Source organism: Anomaloglossus baeobatrachus, chromosome 8 (assembly GCF_048569485.1).
Source record: "Anomaloglossus baeobatrachus isolate aAnoBae1 chromosome 8, aAnoBae1.hap1, whole genome shotgun sequence".
Classification (NCBI taxonomy): Eukaryota; Metazoa; Chordata; class Amphibia; order Anura; family Aromobatidae; genus Anomaloglossus; species Anomaloglossus baeobatrachus.
The window spans coordinates 59,579,754-59,601,408 of NC_134360.1; positions in this window are offsets into that span (position 1 = coordinate 59,579,754).

Here is a 21,655-nt window from a genome sequence, read left to right on the forward strand (position 1 = left end):
ATATTAAGTAACAGGTCAATAATACAAATAAGGCTACTTTCACACTTGCGTTGATCGCTCACAGCAGCCGGTCGCCGGGTGATCAGCTGATCACTCTCAGCAGCCGGTCGCCGGGTGATCAGCTGATCGCTCACAGCTGCTGGCCTCCGGGTGATCAGTTTATCGTTCGGCCACCGAGAATGTGTGCAGGGGCGGAGTGGGTGGAGCCGAGCGGGATCATGGCGCAGAGGGTGTCAGTGCCGCAGGGACTGCATGGCTGGGGACAGGTGAGTGTGTGTGTATATGCGGAGTGGAGTGCGGGAGGGGGCAGAGCCGAGCGGGAAGTGTCGGGCTCCCTGTACACGTAGCCAGGGTAAATATTGGGTAACTAAGCAAAGCACTTTGCTTAGTAACCTGATGTGTACCCTGGTTATGTGTGCAGGGGGCCAGAGAGAGCATGCGCAGCGAAATCCTAAGGATTCCGCTGCTCAAAAAATGTTACATGCTGCGTTCCTTCCGCCCGGCGGAAGCAACACAGCGTCGGCCAGCGGAAGCAACGCAGGTACTTCACTCGCAATCCGTCATCCATACAAGTCTATGGGAAGCAGCGGAATCCGGTAACGGATTCCGCTGTTTTACAAAACGGCGGATTGCAACTGAAGGAAAACAACGCAAGTGTGAAAGTAGTCTAAGAGGAGCGAGGGCCCTGTTCGCAGGAGCTAACAATCTGACAAAAAAGCAATGCTAAAAATCAGACTTTACTGCTTCAGTAAATATCTATACAGGTGTTGGATGAGGCACTCACTTCACAGTACAGTAGTTCTATTTACAGTCATATGAAAAAGTTTGGGCACCCCTATTAATGTTAACCTTTTTTCTTTATAACAATTTGGGTTTTGCAACAGCTATTTCAGTTTCATATATCTAATAACTGATGGACTGAGTAATATTTCTGGATTGAAATGAGTTTTATTGTACTAACAGAAAATGTGCAATCCGCATTTAAACAAAATTTGACCGGTGCAAAAGTATGGGCACCCTTATCAATTTCTTGATTTGAACACTCCTAACTACTTTTTACTGACTTACTAAAGCACTAAATTGGTTTTGTAACCTCATTGAGCCTTGAACTTCATAGGCAGGTGTATCCAATCATGAGAAAAGGTATTTAAGGTGGCCACTTACAAGTAGTTCTCCTATTTGAATCTCCTATGAAAAGTGGCATCATGGGCTCCTCAAAACAACTCTCAAATGATCTGAAAACAAAGATTATTCAACATAGTTGTTCAGGGGAAGGATACAAAAAGTTGTCTCAGAGATTTAAAATGTCAGTTTCCACTGTGAGGAACATAGTAAGGAAATGGAAGAACACAGGTACAGTTCTTGTTAAGCCCAGAAGTGGCAGGCCAAGAAAAATATCAGAAAGGCAGAGAAGAATAATGGTGAGAACAGTCAAGGACAATCCACAGACCACCTCCAAAGACCTGCAGCATCATCTTGCTGCAGATTGTGTCAATGTGCATCGGTCAACAATACAGCGCACGTTGCACAAGGAGAATCTGTATGGGAGAGTGATGCAAAAGAAGCCGTTTCTGCAAGAACGCCACAAACAGAGTCGCCTGAGGTATGCAAAAGCACATTTGGACAAGCCAGTTACATTTTGGAAGAAGGTCCTGTGGACTGATGAAACAAAGATTGAGTTGTTTGGTCATACAAAAAGGCGTTATGCATGGAGGCAAAAAAACACGGCATTCCAAGAAAAGCACTTGCTACCCACAGTAAAATTTGGTGGAGGTTCCATCATGCTTTGGGGCTGTGTGGCCAATGGCGGCACCGGGAATCTTGTTAAAATTCAGGGTCGCATGGATTCTACTCAGTATCAGCAGATTCTTGACAATAATGTGCAAGAATCAGTGATGAAGTTGACGTTACGCAGGGGATGGATATTTCAGCAAGACAATGATCCAAAACACCGCTCCAAATCTACTCAGGCATTCATGCAGAGGAACAATTACAATGTTCTGGAATGGCCATCCCAGTCCCCAGACCTGAATATCATTGAAAATCTGTGGGATGATTTGAAGCGGGCTGTCCATGCTCGGCGACCATCAAACTTAACTGAACTGGAATTGTTTTGTAAACAGGAATGGTCAAATATACCTTCATCCAGGATCCAGGAACTCATTAACAGCTACAGGAAGCGACTAGAGGCTGTTATTTTTGCAAAAGGAGGATCTACAAAATATTAATGCCACTTTTATGTTGAGGTGCCCATACTTTTGCACCGGTCAAATTTTGTTTAAATGCGGATTGCACATTTTCTGTTAGTACAATAAACCTCATTTCAATCCAGAAATATTACTGAGTCCATCAGTTATTAGAAAGCCATGGACCCCATAGGGGGGAGGGGCGACATGACCAGAGGGAAGGGAGGGAGTGAGGGGTTAATAAAGTGAATTAAAGGGCATTATGGGCCCTTTTAGGGGATTGGTGGAATAGGGTCACTGTAGGGTGGGGAGGGGGCTAGTATATAAACTATAGGGGAGGGGTCTTACCTTCCTTGTGACTCCGGACAGCAAAGGATTCAGACCCTGGACCAAGGACTTTGCATGGCGGTCCTCCAGGAGCTCGTTAGGATCCTCAGAGCGGCGATGGCGGAGCACGGGGGCTCAGGCAGTGCAGTCCCACGTTAGGGCTGCCTGGGCTTCCCCGTCGGCACCTGCCCCTTGCACCCCCCCCCCCATAGCCGCGGGCGGCGGTTCAAGACCCCCCCCCCCTTCCGATATTCCCCAGGCGCAGGGGGGGCAAGGAGGCACAGCGAGAGCCCCCCTCGGGACCCTCCGCGGCGGGGCGGGCAGCGGCAGCTCCCTGCGTCTGCCCCGGCCGCCGGGAGGAATCTCCGGCGAGGCCGCGGCGGCCGAGAAGGGGGCGTGGCCAGCCCGGGGCCTTCTTCCGGTCTCCGGCCTCGGGCTGGAGTCCGAACCCCTGCGGCGTCTCCCGGCCGGGAGCGAGCCTGGCGATGATGTGAGGCCAGCGGTGGCCTGGATGGGGGCGGGCCCGGCCTGGGGCTTACTTCCGGTCCCAGGCCTCGGGCTCAATTTTCCAGGCCGGCGGCAGCCCGGGATCGGGGGCGTGCCCGGCGCGGGACGGAGGCCCGGGGAGGGGGCGTGTCCAGCCTGGGGCCCGCTCTGGACGCCAGGCCCCCCGGCGGTGGGGCACGTCCCGGCGGCAGCTACCACACAGGAGCGTGCCCGGCAGAGAAATGAGGCTGGCAGTACCCTCCAAGGACCGTGAGGGAGCCGAGCGCAGGCAGCCAGCAGAGGGACCGGTGTGGGCAGGCGCCACCCGGATACCTGCAAGGCTGGGGAGAGTAAGGGGGGACGGCGGGAGCCCGGCGGTGACTGCCAGGTCCCTCATAGCAGCTGCACTGCGCCCGGCGGCCGCGGTCTCCCCCGGGCGGGGGAGGACCAGCAGGAGGTTCTGGTCGGAGGCCCTGGAGGGCGAGGGACGACGGTGGGGAGCCCCCTGAGTCCGGGGAGCGGCTCCTCCAGGAAGAGGCCTCGGTCAGCGGCGGCCCAGGGGACAGGACGGTCTCGTGGGCTGTCGCCGCACAGCAAGCGACGGATGTCGACCACCAGTGCCCACGCGGCGGCCCAGGAGGGCGGCCGTGGTGGAGGGGACGCATCGGCTGCGTCCTCTGGAGCTGGAATGGTGGAGGACGCCTACAGCGAGGAAGAAGAGGGAGCCCTCAGGTCGGGGGACGAATCTGACGAGTGGATGGCGGAGGACGTCGCGGTACCAATTTCCATTTCTGCGCCACGGTCGGGTGAGCTAGTCGTGGATTCGGCATTGCTTGCGGCGCGGGTTGCTAGTTTTGGGGAGGTGGCTGCGGGCACGGCAGCGCCAGAGGGGGGGGGTCAGCATTGTTTAGTCAGTTGCTGGGCTTGGTTCGGGGTTTAGCGCGCGCGCGCCGGCGGCAGCAGCGGCATGGACGGGTCGGCGGTGGATGGCGCAGCGTCGGTCAGCAGCGAGGCGGCGCCGATAGGGACGGGTGCGGTTGGTGGAGTAGTGGAGCCCGCGGGGTAAACAGCGGTAGAAAAGGTAAATGGGGATGAGGTGGTGCGTTTGGATGATAGGGCCAAGTTTACGTGTGCTTTGAGGGACCGTTAGGGGCTCACCTCAAGAGGGAGGTGAGGGACAAGATTTGGGAAGGGGGAGTATGTGAAGATATTTTCCCTGCTACCCCTGGAAAACAAAGAAAAAAAAAAAATTTTAATCTGGACAAGGTGAAGCCGAACGACTCCAAGAAGGAAAGGGAAGAGGAAGAAAAACGCCGTTATGGGCTCCTTCCTCGTTCCTTTTCCAATTGGCTGCAGGCGTTCGGAATTTTGGCAAGTGTAATAGGGGATAAGGAGCCGGAGCACTGCTCGGCTCTGTTTGTTTATCTGGATGTAATGGGGGAGGCGTATCGCACGGACAGGGGGCTTGCCGTGGCTGCGGTATGATGAGCAGTTTAGGCAGCGGAAGGCGTTGCGGCCTGGCATGCGGTGGGACCATGAGGACATTTCCTTATGGATGCGTTTAATGGCGGCCCCGAGCCAGCCCTTTCATGGCGGCGCCGGGGGGGAAGGGAGCCGGGCCCTCGGGTACCCAGAAAAAGGGAGTGTGTGGGCAAGTTCACGACGGCCGGTGCAAATTTGGGGCAGCATGCAGGTTCAAGCATGAGTGCTCCGGCTGCGGGGGGACGGGTTTGGTAAAAGGGAGGACGCCAGTGAACATAGGGGCAATGGCGCCATTTTTACATAGGTATCCGGACGGGGCAGCGGCGTCAATTTTGCGGTTTGGTTTTATACGGTTTTCAGATTCCGTCAGCGGTGGAGGCATTGCCTCCGGTTTTGTCGTACTTTACGGTCGGCGAGGGACCACCCTATGGTTGTGGGTGGGAAGTTGGGGACAGAGGTTGAGTTGGGCAGGATGGGGGGTCCATTTGAGAGCCCGCCGTGCAGTAATCTGGTGGTGTCCCGGTTGGGGGTGGTGCCGGAGACGGAGCCGGATAAATTTTGGCTCATCCATCATCTTTCATTTCCGGGGGGGGTCGTCAGTGAATGATGGCATCGCGCCAGAATTGTCGGCAGTGTACTACGTCTTGTTTGACAAGGCGCTGGACTTGGTGCGGGCGGCGGGACGCGGTGCATTGGTGGCAAAGGTGGATGTAGAATCGGCGTTTCGTTTGCTGCCGGTGCATCCGGAGAGCCAGCACCTTCTGGGTTGCTGGTGGGGTGATGAGTTTATGTTGATCGTTGTTTGCCTATGGGCTGTTTCAATTTCTTGTTGTATTTTGAGGCGTTTAGTTCCTTTGCTGAGTGGGTGGTGCGGGCCGTGTATGGCTTGTCCTCCATTATCCACTATCTAGATGATTTTCTTGGTGTCGGTCCGGCGGGATCCATGGTTTGCGCTGGCTCGTTGTGCACCTTACAGAGAGTGGCGGATAGCTTTGGGATTCCTTTTGGCACAGGATAAATCGGAGGGGCCGGCGATGGTTATGCGGTTTTTGGGGATTGAGATTGCCTCTTTGGCTATGGAATGCAGGCTGCCGGAGGGGAAGATGGTGGACTTGTGGTGAGGGGTAGCAGCACTGCTGGCAGCACGGAGAGGGCGGCTGAAGGTGGTGCAGTCTTTGCTCGGGAAGTTGAACTTAACGTGCAGGCTTATGCCAATGGGGCGGGTGTTCGCCAGGATTTGGCGGCAGCTATGGCAGGCGTACGGCCCCCCGGCGCACTTTGTGCGGGTCACGCGGGAGATCAAGGAGGATTTTCTGGTTTGGGATGTTTTTTCTTGCAATGTTTTAACGGCCGAGCCTTGTGGTTGAAGACGGTGGTGCCAATGGTGTGCTCGAACTGTACAGGGACGCGGCCGGGTCGGCGGGTTTCGTCACCCCCTTTTTCAGGGACATTGGTACGTTGGGAGGTGGCCTGAGGAATGGCGGCAGGTTGGTCTGGTAAGGAATCTGGCCTTGCTTTGGTTATTTCCGATCGTGGGGACGTTGGAATTGTGGGGGGGGGGTCGCAATGTTCAGGACGTAAAGTGTGCTATCACTGTGATAATCGGGCGATGGTGCATGCGATAAACAGCTTGTCAGCAGAGTCCGGACCGGTAGTGGCTTATCTGCGGCATTTAGTGCTCAAGTGTTTACTGTGGAACGTTCATGTAGTTGCGAAACATGTGGTGGGGGTGATAACGGGGTGGCGGACGCTTTAGCTCATTTTCAGTCCGCAGGTTGTGGGAGTTAATGCCGGGGGGCAGACGAGATCGGAGCAGGGTGTCCAGAGGACTTGTGGAGCCTGGTGAGGCATTGATTGCGGGTTTAATTAGGAATTCGGTGAGTGGCAGGAGATGCTGGGAGTTATGTTTGGTGACGGGCGAGCAAATTACTTGTTGGCGCTACTGGCACTGGTGAGCGAGGATTTCAGGGCTGGGAAGTCAGCATCAGCAATGATACTTAGGGTGGCGGCTGTGGCCTTTGGTTGAAGGTCAGGGGTGAGTGGGGCGTGCCGTGGAATTTTGGGTGCGGCAGGCCTTGAAGGGTTTTCGTAAAGGGGCGAAGGAGCGGGACACTAGGCGGCCCGTTTCTTTGGTTTTGTTACGGCGATTGGTGGATGGTTTGCGGGAAATTTGTGTCTCAGTTTATGAGAGGGTGCTTTTGAAACGGCTTTTGTGTTAGCCTTTTTTGGGGCGTTGGTGAGCCCTTCCAGGTTCAGGGGGGGTGGTCTGATGTCCGAGGTTGTGGCAGTGGTGGGACGGAGAGTAGAGTGTCGGCTTAAGCAGTCCAAAAACAGACCAGATGGGTCGAGGCAGGTTGGTTGTGATGGATGCGTTGTGCCCGGTGCAGATGGTGAAGAAGGCGGTCTGCTGGGCCCGCTGTTACGACACGTGGATGGGTCTTGGTTGTCTCGTTACCTGTTTGTGGCCGTACTGAGGAGTTGTTTGCGCTGTGCGGGGGAATGCCCGGGAGATTACGGGCCTCATTCCTTCAGGATCGGGGCGGCTGCGGAGGCTTCGCGTTGTGGGTGATGACATGGTGAGATGAATCGGTTGGTGGGAGTCTTATCGTTTTCGGGGTTATGTACGCCCACAGTTGTTGTCCCAGTGAGGGCTTTATGGAGTAGTTGGTTGTGGCTTTGTCGGGGTTCCTTGCTGCAAATTGGTGTTGGTGGGGTGTGTTTGTAAAGTTTCTGTGGTTGTAGGAATCTGCCTGATATGGATTCTGGGGCACTCCTTCGTGTTCTGGGGGGCCCGTCGGGCCGACGCTCGCCTGAATGGTCGGCAGTTTGGTGGGGACAGATCGCTTGCGTTGGTCAAGTGGTTCGGTGTGCGGGGCATGGAATGGAGCAGGGTCGTGACGGCGTTTGAACGCTATTGCAGGGCGGATAGACCTCCGAACGTGTTGGTTTTTTCAACGTGGGGGGAAATGACTTGGGAGCGCAGGCATCACGTGATTTGATCCGGGACATCATGATGGATCTATTGCATTTATGGACCGGGTATCCGGGCTTGATAGTGGTATGGTCGGATATTGTGGCCACATTGGTGTGGAGGGGGGCACGGGCAGTTGAGAAGCTTAATCGCGCCCGGGCTCAAGTGAACAGGGTGGTTGCGCATTTCGTGCGGAGAAACAGCGGTATTGTAGTGCGACATGCGGATCTGGAGTCGCCGAAGTGGCAGTTTCGGAGGGGTGATGGGGTTCACCTTAATGAGATTGGGTTCTGATCTATGGGCCTCGGGTTTGCGTGATGGTGGAGCAAGCCTTGGGTGTGTGGCGGGTCCAGGCCACGTAAGGTGTCACGTGTCCTGTCCTGTGGCGGGGGTAGGTCTGGTCCAGAGGCGGTTGTAAGGGATTGGTGGCTGGACTGAGAGGCACTGTCTTGGTATGGTGTCTCCGGGTTCCGGTAAATTGCAGGCACGGGGTTCTGCAAAGTTTGGGGGGTATTAATCCACGGGGTGATTAATACCTCATCTCTGGGTCGGAGTGTTGCGGCCAGGGATATTGGTGGAGGAAGTGGTTTCTGGACCGGGCCTACATGGGGTTACATGTACAGTTATTATTTATGTGTTACCTATTATTGGTTTGGGGTCGCCCGTTGGACGGCGCCCCCTTGTGTTAGAATGGTAATAATAGGTAATAAAGGCTGCTGTGGCCAATTTGTTTAACCAAGTCGCATGCAGTCGGTGTATTATTTATTAGGTTAAGTTGGGGATACTAACCATCACGACCGGAGAATCCTTCCTCAGTGGTCAAGAAAGCCATGGACCCCATAGGGGGGAGGGGCGACATGACCAGAGGGAAGGGAGGGAGTGAGGGGTTAATAAAGTGAATTAAAGGGCATTATGGGCCCTTTTAGGGGATTGGTGGAATAGGGTCACTGTAGGGTGGGGAGGGGGCTAGTATATAAACTATAGGGGAGGGGTCTTACCTTCCTTGTGACTCCGGACAGCAAAGGATTCCCGCCCACCCGCCCTTGTGTTTTGCGAGTTCGTTTGGCTATGTTTTGGTTTGTTTTTAAAAAAAAAAAAAAAAAACAACAAAGAAAACAAAATGAGAAAATGGAATGATGCAGTTTTTAAAAAAAAAAAAAAAAAAAAAAAAAGAAATACAGGTTAGAAAGAGTCGTATGTTCTGTCGCAGCAGCGGGGGTAGGTCTGGTCCAGAGGCGGTTGTAAGGGATTGGTGGCTGGACTGAGAGGCACTGTCTTGGTATGGTGTCTCCGGGTTCCGGTAAATTGCAGGCACGGGGTTCTGCAAAGTTTGGGGGGTATTAATCCACGGGGTGATTAATACCTCATCTCTGGGTCGGAGTGTTGCGGCCAGGGATATTGGTGGAGGAAGTGGTTTCTGGACCGGGCCTACATGGGGTTACATGTACAGTTATTATTTATGTGTTACCTATTATTGGTTTGGGGTCGCCCGTTGGACGGCGCCCTCTTGTGTTAGAATGGTAATAATAGGTAATAAAGGCTGCTGTGGCCAATTTGTTTAACCAAGTCGCATGCAGTCGGTGTATTATTTATTAGGTTAAGTTGGGGATACTAACCATCACGACCGGAGAATCCTTCCTCAGTGGTCAAGAGATATGAAACTGAAATAGCTGTTGCAAAAACCCAAATTGTTATAAAGAAAAAAGGTTAACATTAATAGGGGTGCCCAAACTTTTTCATATGACTGTGACTTTTTTTTTTTTTTTATCTCTACTGGCTAAGGCCTCTGCCACACTTACGTGACAAAACGTACCATTTTTGTCACGTACGTGTTAAAGGGGTGGTTTGATCCGTGTGTGCCGTGTTTGTGGCACGCACGTGTTCTCCGTGTGTTATACGTAATAACACACGGAGAACGGAAAGCCCCGACTTACCTACTTCTTCCGGTGCTGTCTGCGGTGCTGAATGTCAGTCTCCGCCCCAGGCCATGCCCCGCTGACGCTACTTCCGGCCCCCAGTGAAGGAGAAGCGCTGTTCAAATTCACTGGGGGACGGATGCAGGGGACAGCCGCGGCAGAGACAGCAGGACTCGTGGAGGTGAGTATGTGTTTATTTAATTTTTAACATGTCACGTGACTTTCTCCGGCGCGTGTCACACTGACCCGCATCCACACTACATCCGAGTGGTACGGGTGCGGGCCGTGTGACACCCGTGGTCCCGGAAAAAAACTGACATGCTGCCGTTTTGAAAAAATGGACACACGTAAGTACGGAACGGACACACGTTCCGTTCCGAAATACTTACGTGTGTCCTAATCATTATGATTACCTAGGTCCCCGTGTGCACGTGTCTCCGGTACGTGGAAAAAAAGGCACACACGTTCCAGAGACACGTGAGTGTGGCAGAGGCCTAACACGGTACAACGATATATTTTACTTGTACAAGAAGAGGCATTTTTTGAGCCGGCTCTTTTTGGTGCGTGGAGCCGAGTGAGCTGCATCACCAAAAAGAATGTCCGTCACTAATGGACTGTCAGCTCCGCCCAGACCACTAACCACAGAGAGCTCACACAGAGAACTGGGGGCCACCGAAAATTCACACACAGAGGGCCTAGGAGCTGCGGAGAGATCACACAGAAGACTGAGGGGCCGAGGAGAAATCACACAGCAGATTAGGGGGCCACGGAGAAATCACACAGAGGAACAAGGTGCCTCAGAGAGATTACAAAGAGGAATTAGGGGCCGTGGAGAAATCACACAGAGGATCCTCAGTCCCGTAAAGATCACACAGAGGACCGATGGGCTGTGGAGAGATCACACAGTATAGAGGACTGAGGGGCACAGAGAGATCACACAGATGACTGAGGGACCGCAGAGAAATCAATTGTGCACAAAATGGTGTGGTGTAAAAAAATGTTTTATCTACTTTAATAAAATAAAATAAATTAATTTGGGGAATATTTTGTGTGTTCTAACCGCAGAGAAATCACACAGAGGACCGAGGGGCCGTGGAGAGATCGTGAAGAAGACCGAGGGGCCTTGGTGATATGACACAGAAGACTGAGGAGCCACGGAGAGATCACAGAGAGGACCGAGGGGCCGTGGAGAGATCACACAGAAAACTGAGGGGCTGCGGAGAAATCACACAGAGGACTCTCGGTCGTGGAGAGATCACACAGAGGACCGAGGGGCCGGGGAGAGATCACAGAGAACAAAGTGGCCTTGGAAAGGTCATGCATTTTTTTTTGTTGTTCCAATATACAAAGAAAATAATTTTTTGGGAGAAATACTTAATTTTCTGGAATAATTTCAAGGATGCCAACAATTTCGGGCCGTGACTGTATATATAGAATAATGCCCTCAGAGCTTCCTATATACAGTATGATGTCCTCACAGCTCCCTATACCCAATAGGATGCACCCATATCGCACTATATACACTGATGAGCAAAAGAGTAACATTGTTTTGTACTTTAGACTTTCAGGCTCCATAGCTCAACATCCAATACAGCTTTGAACCTGAGGTTACCTTCATTTTATTGACAATCATTTTGGCTATCTCATGCATAAATTTGACTTGGAACTATTTAGTATATAGTTAGTTATACAAATTCTTGTCATGCATTGTTTCTTTTTTGCTTCTAAAAAGCTACATTTTAATTTTCATTATTTTGTTAGTATTTTGTAAATTTGCCTTGGTCTTTCAGCATTCTTCTGGGCTCTCAATCAGATTCAAGTATGTTTTGACCGACACCTGATCCCAGGTCTCCCAGATCCCAGGTCTCTCTCTTGAGGTCTGGGGACTGTGGGGAAAATCCAGCACCTCTCTTTTTCATACCCATAATACTCGAGTATACAAAGTAACTTGTCTTGTAGGATACTCACATATAGCTCAGCAATGAGATCACCATCAATCTTGGTCAAGTACTCAACACCTTTGGCTGTAAAACAACCCCATATCATCAGGCTTCCTCCTCTGAGTTCCTTCAATTTCTCAATCTGTTAGTCCCTTTTTCCCTTTGTTCCTTCCAGACCCATGTACACCCATCAGAGCCATCTATTGACTTTCGTCTCATCACTGCAAATCACCCATTTCCAATCTTCCACTTTTCGTACTTTTCGTACTTTTTGGCAAACTCAATCCAACGCTTCTTATGATGATATTGAAATTGTGGCTTCTTCACCTTTTTTCTAGCCAACATTCCAGACTCGTGTAATGTGCATTGCACAGTGCTTGCATGGATGTATGTGATCTCACTATTATGGAGTATACGAGACGCCTCCACTGCCGTGTTTGTCATTCCAGAACTGATAGACCTCTATTTTCCCTCCCGGTGTTATGTGACTCATTAGTGTTACAAGTTCTCAGGTGTGAATGGGGAGCAGGTGTGTTACATCGCTCACACACTCTCTCATACTGGTCACTGGAAGTTCAACATGGCTCCTCAAGGCAAAGAATTCTCTAAGGATCGGAAAAAAAAAAAAGAATTGCTGCTCTACATAAAGATGGCCGAGGCTATAACAAGATTATCAACACCCTGACACTGAGCTGCAGCACGGTAGCCAAGACCATACAGCGGTTTAACAAGACAGGATCCACTCAAAACAGGCCTCGCCATGGCTGACCAAAGAAGTTGAGTGCACGTGCTCAGCATCATATCCAGGGTTGTCTTTTCAGAATAGACATGCGAGTGTTGCCAGCATCGCTGCAAAGGTTACAGGGGGAATCTGCCCCCTGCCAAAAATTTTCCTGCAGACTAAAGACATGGATTAATGGAACCATGTCCTGTGGTCTTATGAGACCAAGATAAACTTATTTGGTTCAGATGGTGTTAAACGTGTTTGATGGCAACAAGGAGGAGGACAAAGACCTGTCAGGCAAGGTGGTAAGAGTGTCATGGTTTAAGGCTGCATAAGTACTGCCGGCTGTGGGGGGCTACAGTTTATTGAGTGAACCAAGAATGCCAATATCTACTCTCACATACTGAAGCCGAGCATGATCCCCTTCCATAGGAAATTGGGCCGCAGGGCAGTATTCCAACATAACGATCCCAAACACACCTCCAGGATGACTACTGCTTTGCTAAAGAAACTGAGGGTAAAGATGCTGGATTGGCCAAGCGTCTCCAGACCTAAACTCTATTGAGCATCTGTGGGGCCTCCTCAAACGGAAGGTGGAGGACCTCGAGGTTTCTAACATCCACCAGCTCCGTGATGTCGTCATGGAGGATGGAAGAGGATCCAGCTGATCCTGTGAAGCTCGAGTGAACTCCATGCCTAAGTGAGTTAAGGCAGTGCTGGAAAATAACGGTGGCCACACAAAATATTGACACTTTGGGCACAATTAGGCCATTGTTACATTGGGGTGTACTCACTTTTGTTGCCAGTGGTTTAGACATTAATGGCTGTGTGTTGCGTTATTTAGAGATCACCTCATTTACACTATTATACAAGCTGTACACTGACTAGTGTACATTGTATCAAAGTGTCATATCTTCAGTGTTGCCCCATGAAAAGATATCGTATAAAATGTACAAAAAATTGATTTCAAATGATTCCTTTGTCCCGGCCATCCTGATTCGGGTATTCAACCTTTTGTTCTATTCCTCCCTCTTCCAAAAAAATCCCCCCTTTCCGTATCTGATGTATCTAAGTCAGATCAGGATGCGTCTAGATTTAAATCTGCTGCAAAATGATATGCCTGATTTCTCTTGAAGTCTCACAGATCCCTAAGGAACTGTGAATGCTTTCTCTCCTTAAGACGAGACTGATACCTTTCAATGGAGGTTTGTCAAATATTCTCACATTTATTAAAATCTGTGTTAGATTTTCGTTTGAGGGTGTTCTCAATAAGTCTATTTGGCTAGAATCCTGCAAAAGCTTCTGTAGCTCCCCTGAAGCCATCAGGGAGCTACAAGGTTCTGCATCCCCACCAGGATGCAGGGCCTACCCCCTGGGGCCCCGGAAGACCAGTGCCAATCACACACAACCACTCCAGGTAATCCCAGTTTTCCTCAACAATCCCCCATACAATGGTGCGAAGCTAGGTTCGGACCAATGGATGGCCGCCTAGAGGTGGAGCCAGTCCAGTCCACTAGTTGCTTAGGTGGGAGGGGCAGACAGTGGACAGTCAGTCAGAGGAGAGAGAGGAGTGAAGGTGGACGTGAGGAGACGCACTGACAAGGAGTTGACAGTAACCTGGTACCCAGGAGGGTAGTTCCCGGTGGAGTACTCCCGTAACTACGCACCAACGGGGTACAGGACCCTAGGTCAGGCATAAAGCTCCAGGCAGGCCTGTTAACACCTGCACAGCGAGGGGACCATCGAGGACCTCGCTGACCTAAAACTAAGAGACTCAATAGCAATGAGAGAGCTGGGGACAGGACCAGAGACTCCAACCCCACAGGGTTCACGCTACCATCATGCGGACAGCAGTGGAAAGAAAAAACACCGGACGGGGATCCCCAGTTGATCTACACCACGGGGACCCACAAACCAGACACAGGTGCAGGGGAAGAAGGTACCAGATTAAAAAACTGGCACTGGGACAAAGGGGACCTTAAGGTGAAACCAGCCGGCCTTGAGTGACCACTTACCACCAGAAAGTGAGTAAAGAACCAGTTGCACTGAACCCCTTGTGTGGACTACCTTCTTCCAACACCCGTCATTACACCTACCCTCTGGGGCCCGGCCCTGCTTGCGAAGGGTCTAACATCCAGGGTGCCATTAACATCAGCCCCAGTAGTGGACATTGTGCAGCGGCGGCTCCATCTACATAGCCGCAACACCGCAAGTGGCGTCACGTGTGAACACTAATTTAATCCGCCTAAAATATATCCCCTTTACAAAAAAGGGCCCAGGGCACAGAACCGGGCAACGGCCACCAAAGTGACATTCCCAAGATATACACTGCCCGGGACCGAGTACCCCATATCCCTGGGCGCGACACTTCCTCTCCTCCTCAAGAATGTTCATGAATTTGATTGATGACTCCACGTTGTAAGTAGCTGTGGATTTCTTGTGCAAATTAATTCTGTGGCCTTCAGGGACGTTACGTTTACGTTTAATATAGCTTTCTAACATTTTTATTTCCCACCACGACTTTATATTCTTTTTGAAACAGATATAAACATCTTTACATAATGTTTTGAGGAAAGGGAATTGTTTTGCAGACAGGATAAATTATTAGTTGAAAAAACCTTGTCCGCAACCTTCAACCATGAGTCAGTGTTGCCAGGGGCAGATACAAAACTTGCCACACACTATTTAGAGCAACCCATTACCTCCATGTGCTTTTAACATTTGCACCTACAGTGCCTTGCAAAAGTATTCACCCTCCTTGGCAGTTTTTGCGTTTTGCTACCTCACAACCTGGAATTTCACAGTGTTTTTTTAAGGGATTTTATCAGTTCTTATAAAGAACATGCCTACAATTGTGAACATTTAGGCTATGTGTACACTAGGCGTTTTTACCGCGTTTTTGCGCGTTTTTTTGGGTACGTTTTTGTTCAGAAAACTGCATGACTTTGCTTCACCAGCAAAGTCTATGAGATTTCATTTTTGTTGTCTGCACACAGCATTTTTTTTTAGCTGCGTTTTTGAGGTGCCCACAAAAATGCAGCATGTCAATTATTCCTGCGTTTTTCACTGTGTTTTTCACCCATTGAGTTCAATGAGATGTTCAAAAACGCAAATTGCAAATATAGCTGCGTTTCTATAACTAAAAACGCAGCTATAAACGCAAGGGGTGGGTAGTACAGTCACGTGTACAGGAAGAGGATTGTACTCACCCAGCTTTCCTAGTGTTGGTCCTGCGCCATGTCGGCTCTCAGCTCTTCTCCCGATACCGCGCACCCCTGCTCCAGCTGTCTGCAGACTCCCGGGACACATCCGATCACTGCAGGACCTGCCGGTGATCAGCTGATGCGGTCACCTGACGGCAACAGCTGTTCGTATAAGTCCAGCGGTAAGGCCGGTTTTTTACCGCCCAGCCGGTTTAAACGATCAGCTGATGCTGTCAGGTGACCGCATCAGCTGATTACCGACAGCTCCTGCAGCGATCGAACAGGAGTCTGCACAGAAGTATGTAGTTTTTTTTTCTACTGATGCATCAGCTGTTGTATAAACGGCTTTTATACAATCAGATGATGTGTCATGTGATTCAGGTCATTGAACACCTGACACATCATCTGATCGCTTTGCCTTGCAGCATTTCATGGTGGCCATGTCTAATATTGGCGTGACACCATGAATTTCGGGCTTAGGGCCAGTTGATAATACACAGCTAGCCCTAACCCCATTGTTAACCAGCAACCAGCCACCAGGGCAGCTGGAAGAGTTGGATACAGCGCCAGAAGATGGCGCTTCTATGAAAGCGCCATTTTCTGGGGCGTCTGCGGACTGCAATTTGCAGCGGGGGTGCCCAGCTACCTAGTTGTACCTGGCTGGACACAAAAATTGGGCGAAGCCCACGATGTTTTTTTTTAAATTATTTCATGAAATTCATGAAATAATTAAAAAAAAGGGCTTCCCTATATTTTTAGTTCCCAGCCGGGTACATATAGCCAGCTGGGGGTTGGGGGCAGCTGTACCTCCCTGCTGTCACTGGCTAGCATACAAAAATATGGCGAAGCCCACATCATTTTTTTTTTTACGTTTTATGTTTTTGGGCAAAAAACTCCGGGGTGTGGTGGAGAGGGGTCGCAAGAGGCCGGGGGAATGCTGCGGCGACTGTGCAAGGTCTGCGGAGGCTGGTGCTTCGGAAGGTCACAGACGTGACCCAATTGAAAATGTGACCCTGGCACTTTAAGGTCAATCACAATTTTAATCCTTCTGGCTTGGTGGTGGAAGGATATTAATCGCCTGCATTGTAGTATCAGAGGAGATCATCTGAAAAAGGCCCTTGCTCAACTCGACTATCATTGGATAGTCACACTTGAAACCATGACGCCCAGCGGATTAAAATAATAATTTAGTTTCTCTCCTTTCTAATAAAAAGCCTTATATATTCTATGACATTATATTGGACATATTTGTACCTGGAGGTCATACATTATGTTTATGCTCCATTCTAATTATTTTGGTCGTTTGTCTGGTCTTTTTTTATTTTTGTATACAAGATGAAGGCTTAGGTATACTGAATATCATCATGCTGTCCTGAGGAACTGTGACCCAAATGGGAAGAATATAATTATATATTCATCTACACAAAAGAAGTGGAGAAGATAAAGAAATAAAGATGGAAGCCTATGAAGATAATGTGGTCAGTTTTCACAGTTGGCCCCATTTTTTTCTTTTGTTCTTTATTTATCTTTTATGCATGGTCGTACCACTTTTGCATTTTATTTTCATGCATCTTGGTCAATTTTTTTTGTAAATATTCATACTCCATTAATTTCATATTTTATTTTATTTTTATTACATTTTTATTTTATATTTATGCTCTTTATTTTTTTTATTTTCCATTTTTTTTTATATTGTATATTTATATCTGGAGAATCTTAATACTTTTATCATGTGGTCACCGGCAAGGTTTTCACATATTGTATTTTTAATTGTATTCATTCATAGGTATTATATTATTTTATTTCAATTCATTGCTTACAACTCATATTATTCCCGTATCACACATCATTGGTTTTCACTATCACACTGTTATTATCTTACATTATGTATATCATGCTACATTGGTCTTGGTGTCATCTCACTTTATGTGTATTCATTCAAGTCATCTCCTAAAGTTTTGCTTCCTATTTTCCCACACACATTTTCTCTTTTATTCTTCATGACCGCTATATAATTGGAAGTGTAGAAGATAATCCAGCACTATGTTCTTCCATAAAAAGAGACTTTGTTCAGAATTCATAAAACACCTTTAAAATGTCCATGTTCTTAGGCTAACCATAGCCCTGCCTTACGCGTTTCGGACTAGGTCCTTACTCATAGGCCTTTTTTGGAAGAACATAGTGCTGAATTGTCCTCTACACTTGTATCTACCTGTGGACACCAGCCACTACAATCTAGGCACTTGTGGATCCAGTGGATATATTGGTGAGCTGATTCCCCTTCCCTGATTCCCTCATTCTATGAACTGCTATACTGTATAATTTGCCCTCATCTTTGCTATGTTCTCCATTTATCTCCCATCATGTCACTTTCCGCTGGACCACATTAATATAGCTGCCACTTGACGCATGCACAATTGATGTGTGAACCCCTCTGGCCTCGTGTGATGGCTTTCCTTGGCGGCGTCCACAAGTAAGTGACATCACCGGGGGAATTCTCCTGACATGCGTGTGCCTCTGGAAAGTATACTTTCGGATCACAATCACACTGTACACGTCTGAGGTGCAGGTGAGCCACATCAGTGGAGACCCTATGAATACCGGGCAACATCTTCACTCCATTGTATCCCATGATTAAGCAAATGCAAAACGCTTGTTGATGCGTCCCCTGGTCTGATCTGAAGTACCGCTTATACTATGGGTATGCATAGCATTGCCCTTGACGCTAAACATCTGGGTTTTTTTTTATCTACCTCATATGCATTTGCACAGTATACTTAAAGAGGTGGTCCGCTACAAAGTAAAGTGGCCACATCGATATAGAGCTGAGGCAGGAGGCTTTTTCTAAATACCTTTTGTTGTCAATTCTGTCTGTGAGCGGCGCTATCGCTGTCCGCTCATCCCCCATCACGTGTCCCGGCTCTAGTGACCTCTGATGTCAGGTGATGTCACGTCATCTTCTGGAATTGGAAGGTGACCCGGCGTCACTGAGGCGGGACCCAGTCTCCGTGAGTTATTGGGCTGTGAGCAGAGTTTCATCGCACATCACAACTCATCTCACACGTTCTGTCCTTCATCGCAGAGCACCACAAGCACGAGCGATGCTGGGCTGTGATGTGCGGTGAAACTCCACTCACAGCCCAGTCACTCACTGAGACTAGGTCCAGCTTCGGTGATGCCGGGTCAACTTCCAATTCTGGAAGTTGACGTGACCTCACCGGACATCAAAGGTCACTCAAGCCGGGTTGATGATGGGGGATGAGCGGACAGTGATAGCGACGCTCACAAGAAGAATTGGCAACAGAAGGTATTTAGAAAAAGAATTTTTTCTCAGTTTACATCGATGTGGCCACTATGCTTTATAGTGGATCACCTCTTGAATTCACTTTATATTGAATACATTGTCTTCCTTTTCTTTGTTATTGACGTGATTGATAGACTTGCATATTATTGGTGTTGATGCCCATCATCTCTCATGTACGTTGCACTTTATATCCAACCTACTGTACATTAAGACACACTGTCTATATTTTTCTTCATAATCACTAGATTATTGATAGGCTTCCATATTTTTGGCGCTTACGCTCACCAATTCTCCATTTACTTTATACTCATTACACTTTATATTCAACTTATTTTATAAGACATGCTGACCTTTTCTTTCTAGAATTTTTTTTTTGCATATATGCATTGTTGGGAGTTACTTGTAATGAATGGCTAATTGTATAATTATAGAGGTTTTCTCGCAGTGACATCCTTCTGGTACAATCCATTATACTACATCATATGACTATAATTATATACAGACATTGTTTTCGAATGCTCTTGTTTTGCCTTCTCTCAACACATTATTTTTATTCATGTATGTCAATGAATTATTAATAAAAATTATATTTATCTTGGCAGGTTTCTTGTAGCACCATGTTCTTTCCATTTGATGATAATAGATTTGGTGGTGCTCCGGGGATGTTCAAAAATTGGGATATTTTTTAGAACCCAACCCTAACTCGTACTTCTCAACAACTTTGTCCCTGACTTGTTTGGAGATCTCCTTGGTCTTCACAGTGTTGTTTGGAGATCTCCTTGGTCTTTATGGTGTTGTTTGGAGAGCTCGTTGGTCTTCATGGTGTTGTTTGGAGATATTCTTAGTCTTCATGGTGTTGTTTGGAGATCTCCTTCTTCTTCATGGTGTTTGGAGATCTCCTTGCTCTTTATGGTGTTGTTTGGAGATCTCCTTCTTCATGGTGTTGTTTGGAGATCTCCTTGGTCTTCATGGGGATGTTTGGAGATCTCCTTCTTCTTCATGGTGTTGTTTGGAGATCTCCTTGCTCTTTATGGTGTTTGGAGAGCTTAGTCTTCATGGTGTTGTTTGGAGATCTCCTTCTTCTTCATGATGTTGTTTGGAGATCTCCTTGGTCTTCATGGTGATGTTTAGTTAGTGGTGCCTCTTGCATAATGGGCTTAATGGTGTTGCAGCCTCTTTGGCCTTTCAGTAAAGGTCTGTATATACTGACCGACCCCGGGACACTAAGGCTATGTGCGCACGCTGCGTCTTTGCGGTGACCACAAAGATGCATGTTTCTGGTCCCAAAAATCGCTCCTCGGCATACATTTTTTACCACGTTTTACTGCGTTTTTTGTTTTGTTTTTTTTTTTACAGCGTTTTTGTCCATTGCGTTTTGTAAGTCAAATCTATTGACTGGAAGGGCTCAAAAACGGTGGCAAAAACGCAGCAAGAATTGACATGCTGCATCTTTGTGATCACCACAAAGACGCAGCAAAAAAAAAGCTACAACGTGCACACAGCAAAAATGAAATCTCATAGACTTTGTTGGGGAAGGAAATGTATGCAGTTTTAAGACCAAAACTGCACCCAAAAACCATACAATAATGCGGCAAAAAACAGTGTGGGCACCAGGCCTTAAGATTTTACCCAGGTGAACTTCCTTTCACTAAGCAGGGGACTTATGAAGGTAATTGCTTCTACCAGATATTTTTAGCGGTTTCATAGCAAAAGGGGTGAATACATGTGCACATGACAAGTTTTATTTATTTGATATCCCATAAATTTAAGTTTTGCCTGTATTTTACTCACTTTACTTTCTCAACTTAGATTATTTTACATGGATGACGTCACCTGCATCATCCACATAGCCAGGCAAAATCTTGCACCTGCGCAGAGACATTGCCAGCTCGCAAAGGCACACCGATGTTTTCGGCTCTGCCCACAATGGGGCAGAGCAAAGTGCACCGGCGCAAGCCAGCAATGTCTCTGCGCAGGTACCAGATTTTGCCTGGCTATGTGCATGGCGCCAGAAGCTGGGATCAGTGACGAAAAGAGGGACAGGAGCTGCAAAATAGGACACCCATCGGACTGGACCGACGAATTTACATACATGGCGGGAGATTTTATAAAGGTATTTGTGGGGTCTACAGGGGGAGTCAGGGCACAAGATACACCTTTATAGAATGCAGCACAGGCGCTGTTTAAGGTGCTAATCTTGGTTTATAAAGCCAAAATCTGGTGACAGGTTCCCTTTAAGGACTCATAGTACCCCGAGAGGTTTGGTCATCAAAACACTGTTGTTTTGGACCAATATTTCAGGTCCTAATGTAACCCCTAAAATGTGGGTTTATGTGTTATGTCTTTTGAATTAGTTTTAATGGATATCTAATAAACTTATTTTTAAAGGGTAATTCTATGCTACATATGTTGTTCAATTCCAAAACAACCCTGTATATACAGAATGACGGACTACAACCCGCTATATACAGTATATCCCCCACAGATTCCTATATACAGTATGATGTCCCAACGGCCCTCTATATATAGGATGATGTCCCCACAGCTCTCTGCATAGAGTATGATGTCCCGACAGCCCCCTATATACAGGATGATGTCCCTACAGCTCCCTGTACATAGGTTGATGCCCCCACAGCTCCCTATATATACACTTCAATTCCCCCACATCTCTCCTGTATACTATAGGATGCCCCCACAGCTTCCGTCATACAACATGTTGCTCCCAAAGATCCGTATATACAGTGCAATTCCCCCACATCCCTCCTCTATACAATATGTCCCCACAACTTTCCTGTATACAATATGATGCACCCACAGCTCCTTACAAACAGTTGGATATCCCACACAAACCTTATATGCAGTATGATGCCCCCTCAGCTCCTATATACAGTACGATGTTCCCAAAGCCTTTATATACAGTATGATGCCACCACAGCTCCCTATGTACAGTATGATGCCCCTACCACAGCTTCCGATATACAGTATCTTGTCACAACAGCTCCTTACATAAAGAAAGGTGTGCCCCACACAGCTCCTTATATACAGTACGATGGCCCCCTCAATATAATGCTTCATAGTTCCTTACTCAGAGAATTATGCCCAAACCTCCTCCTACA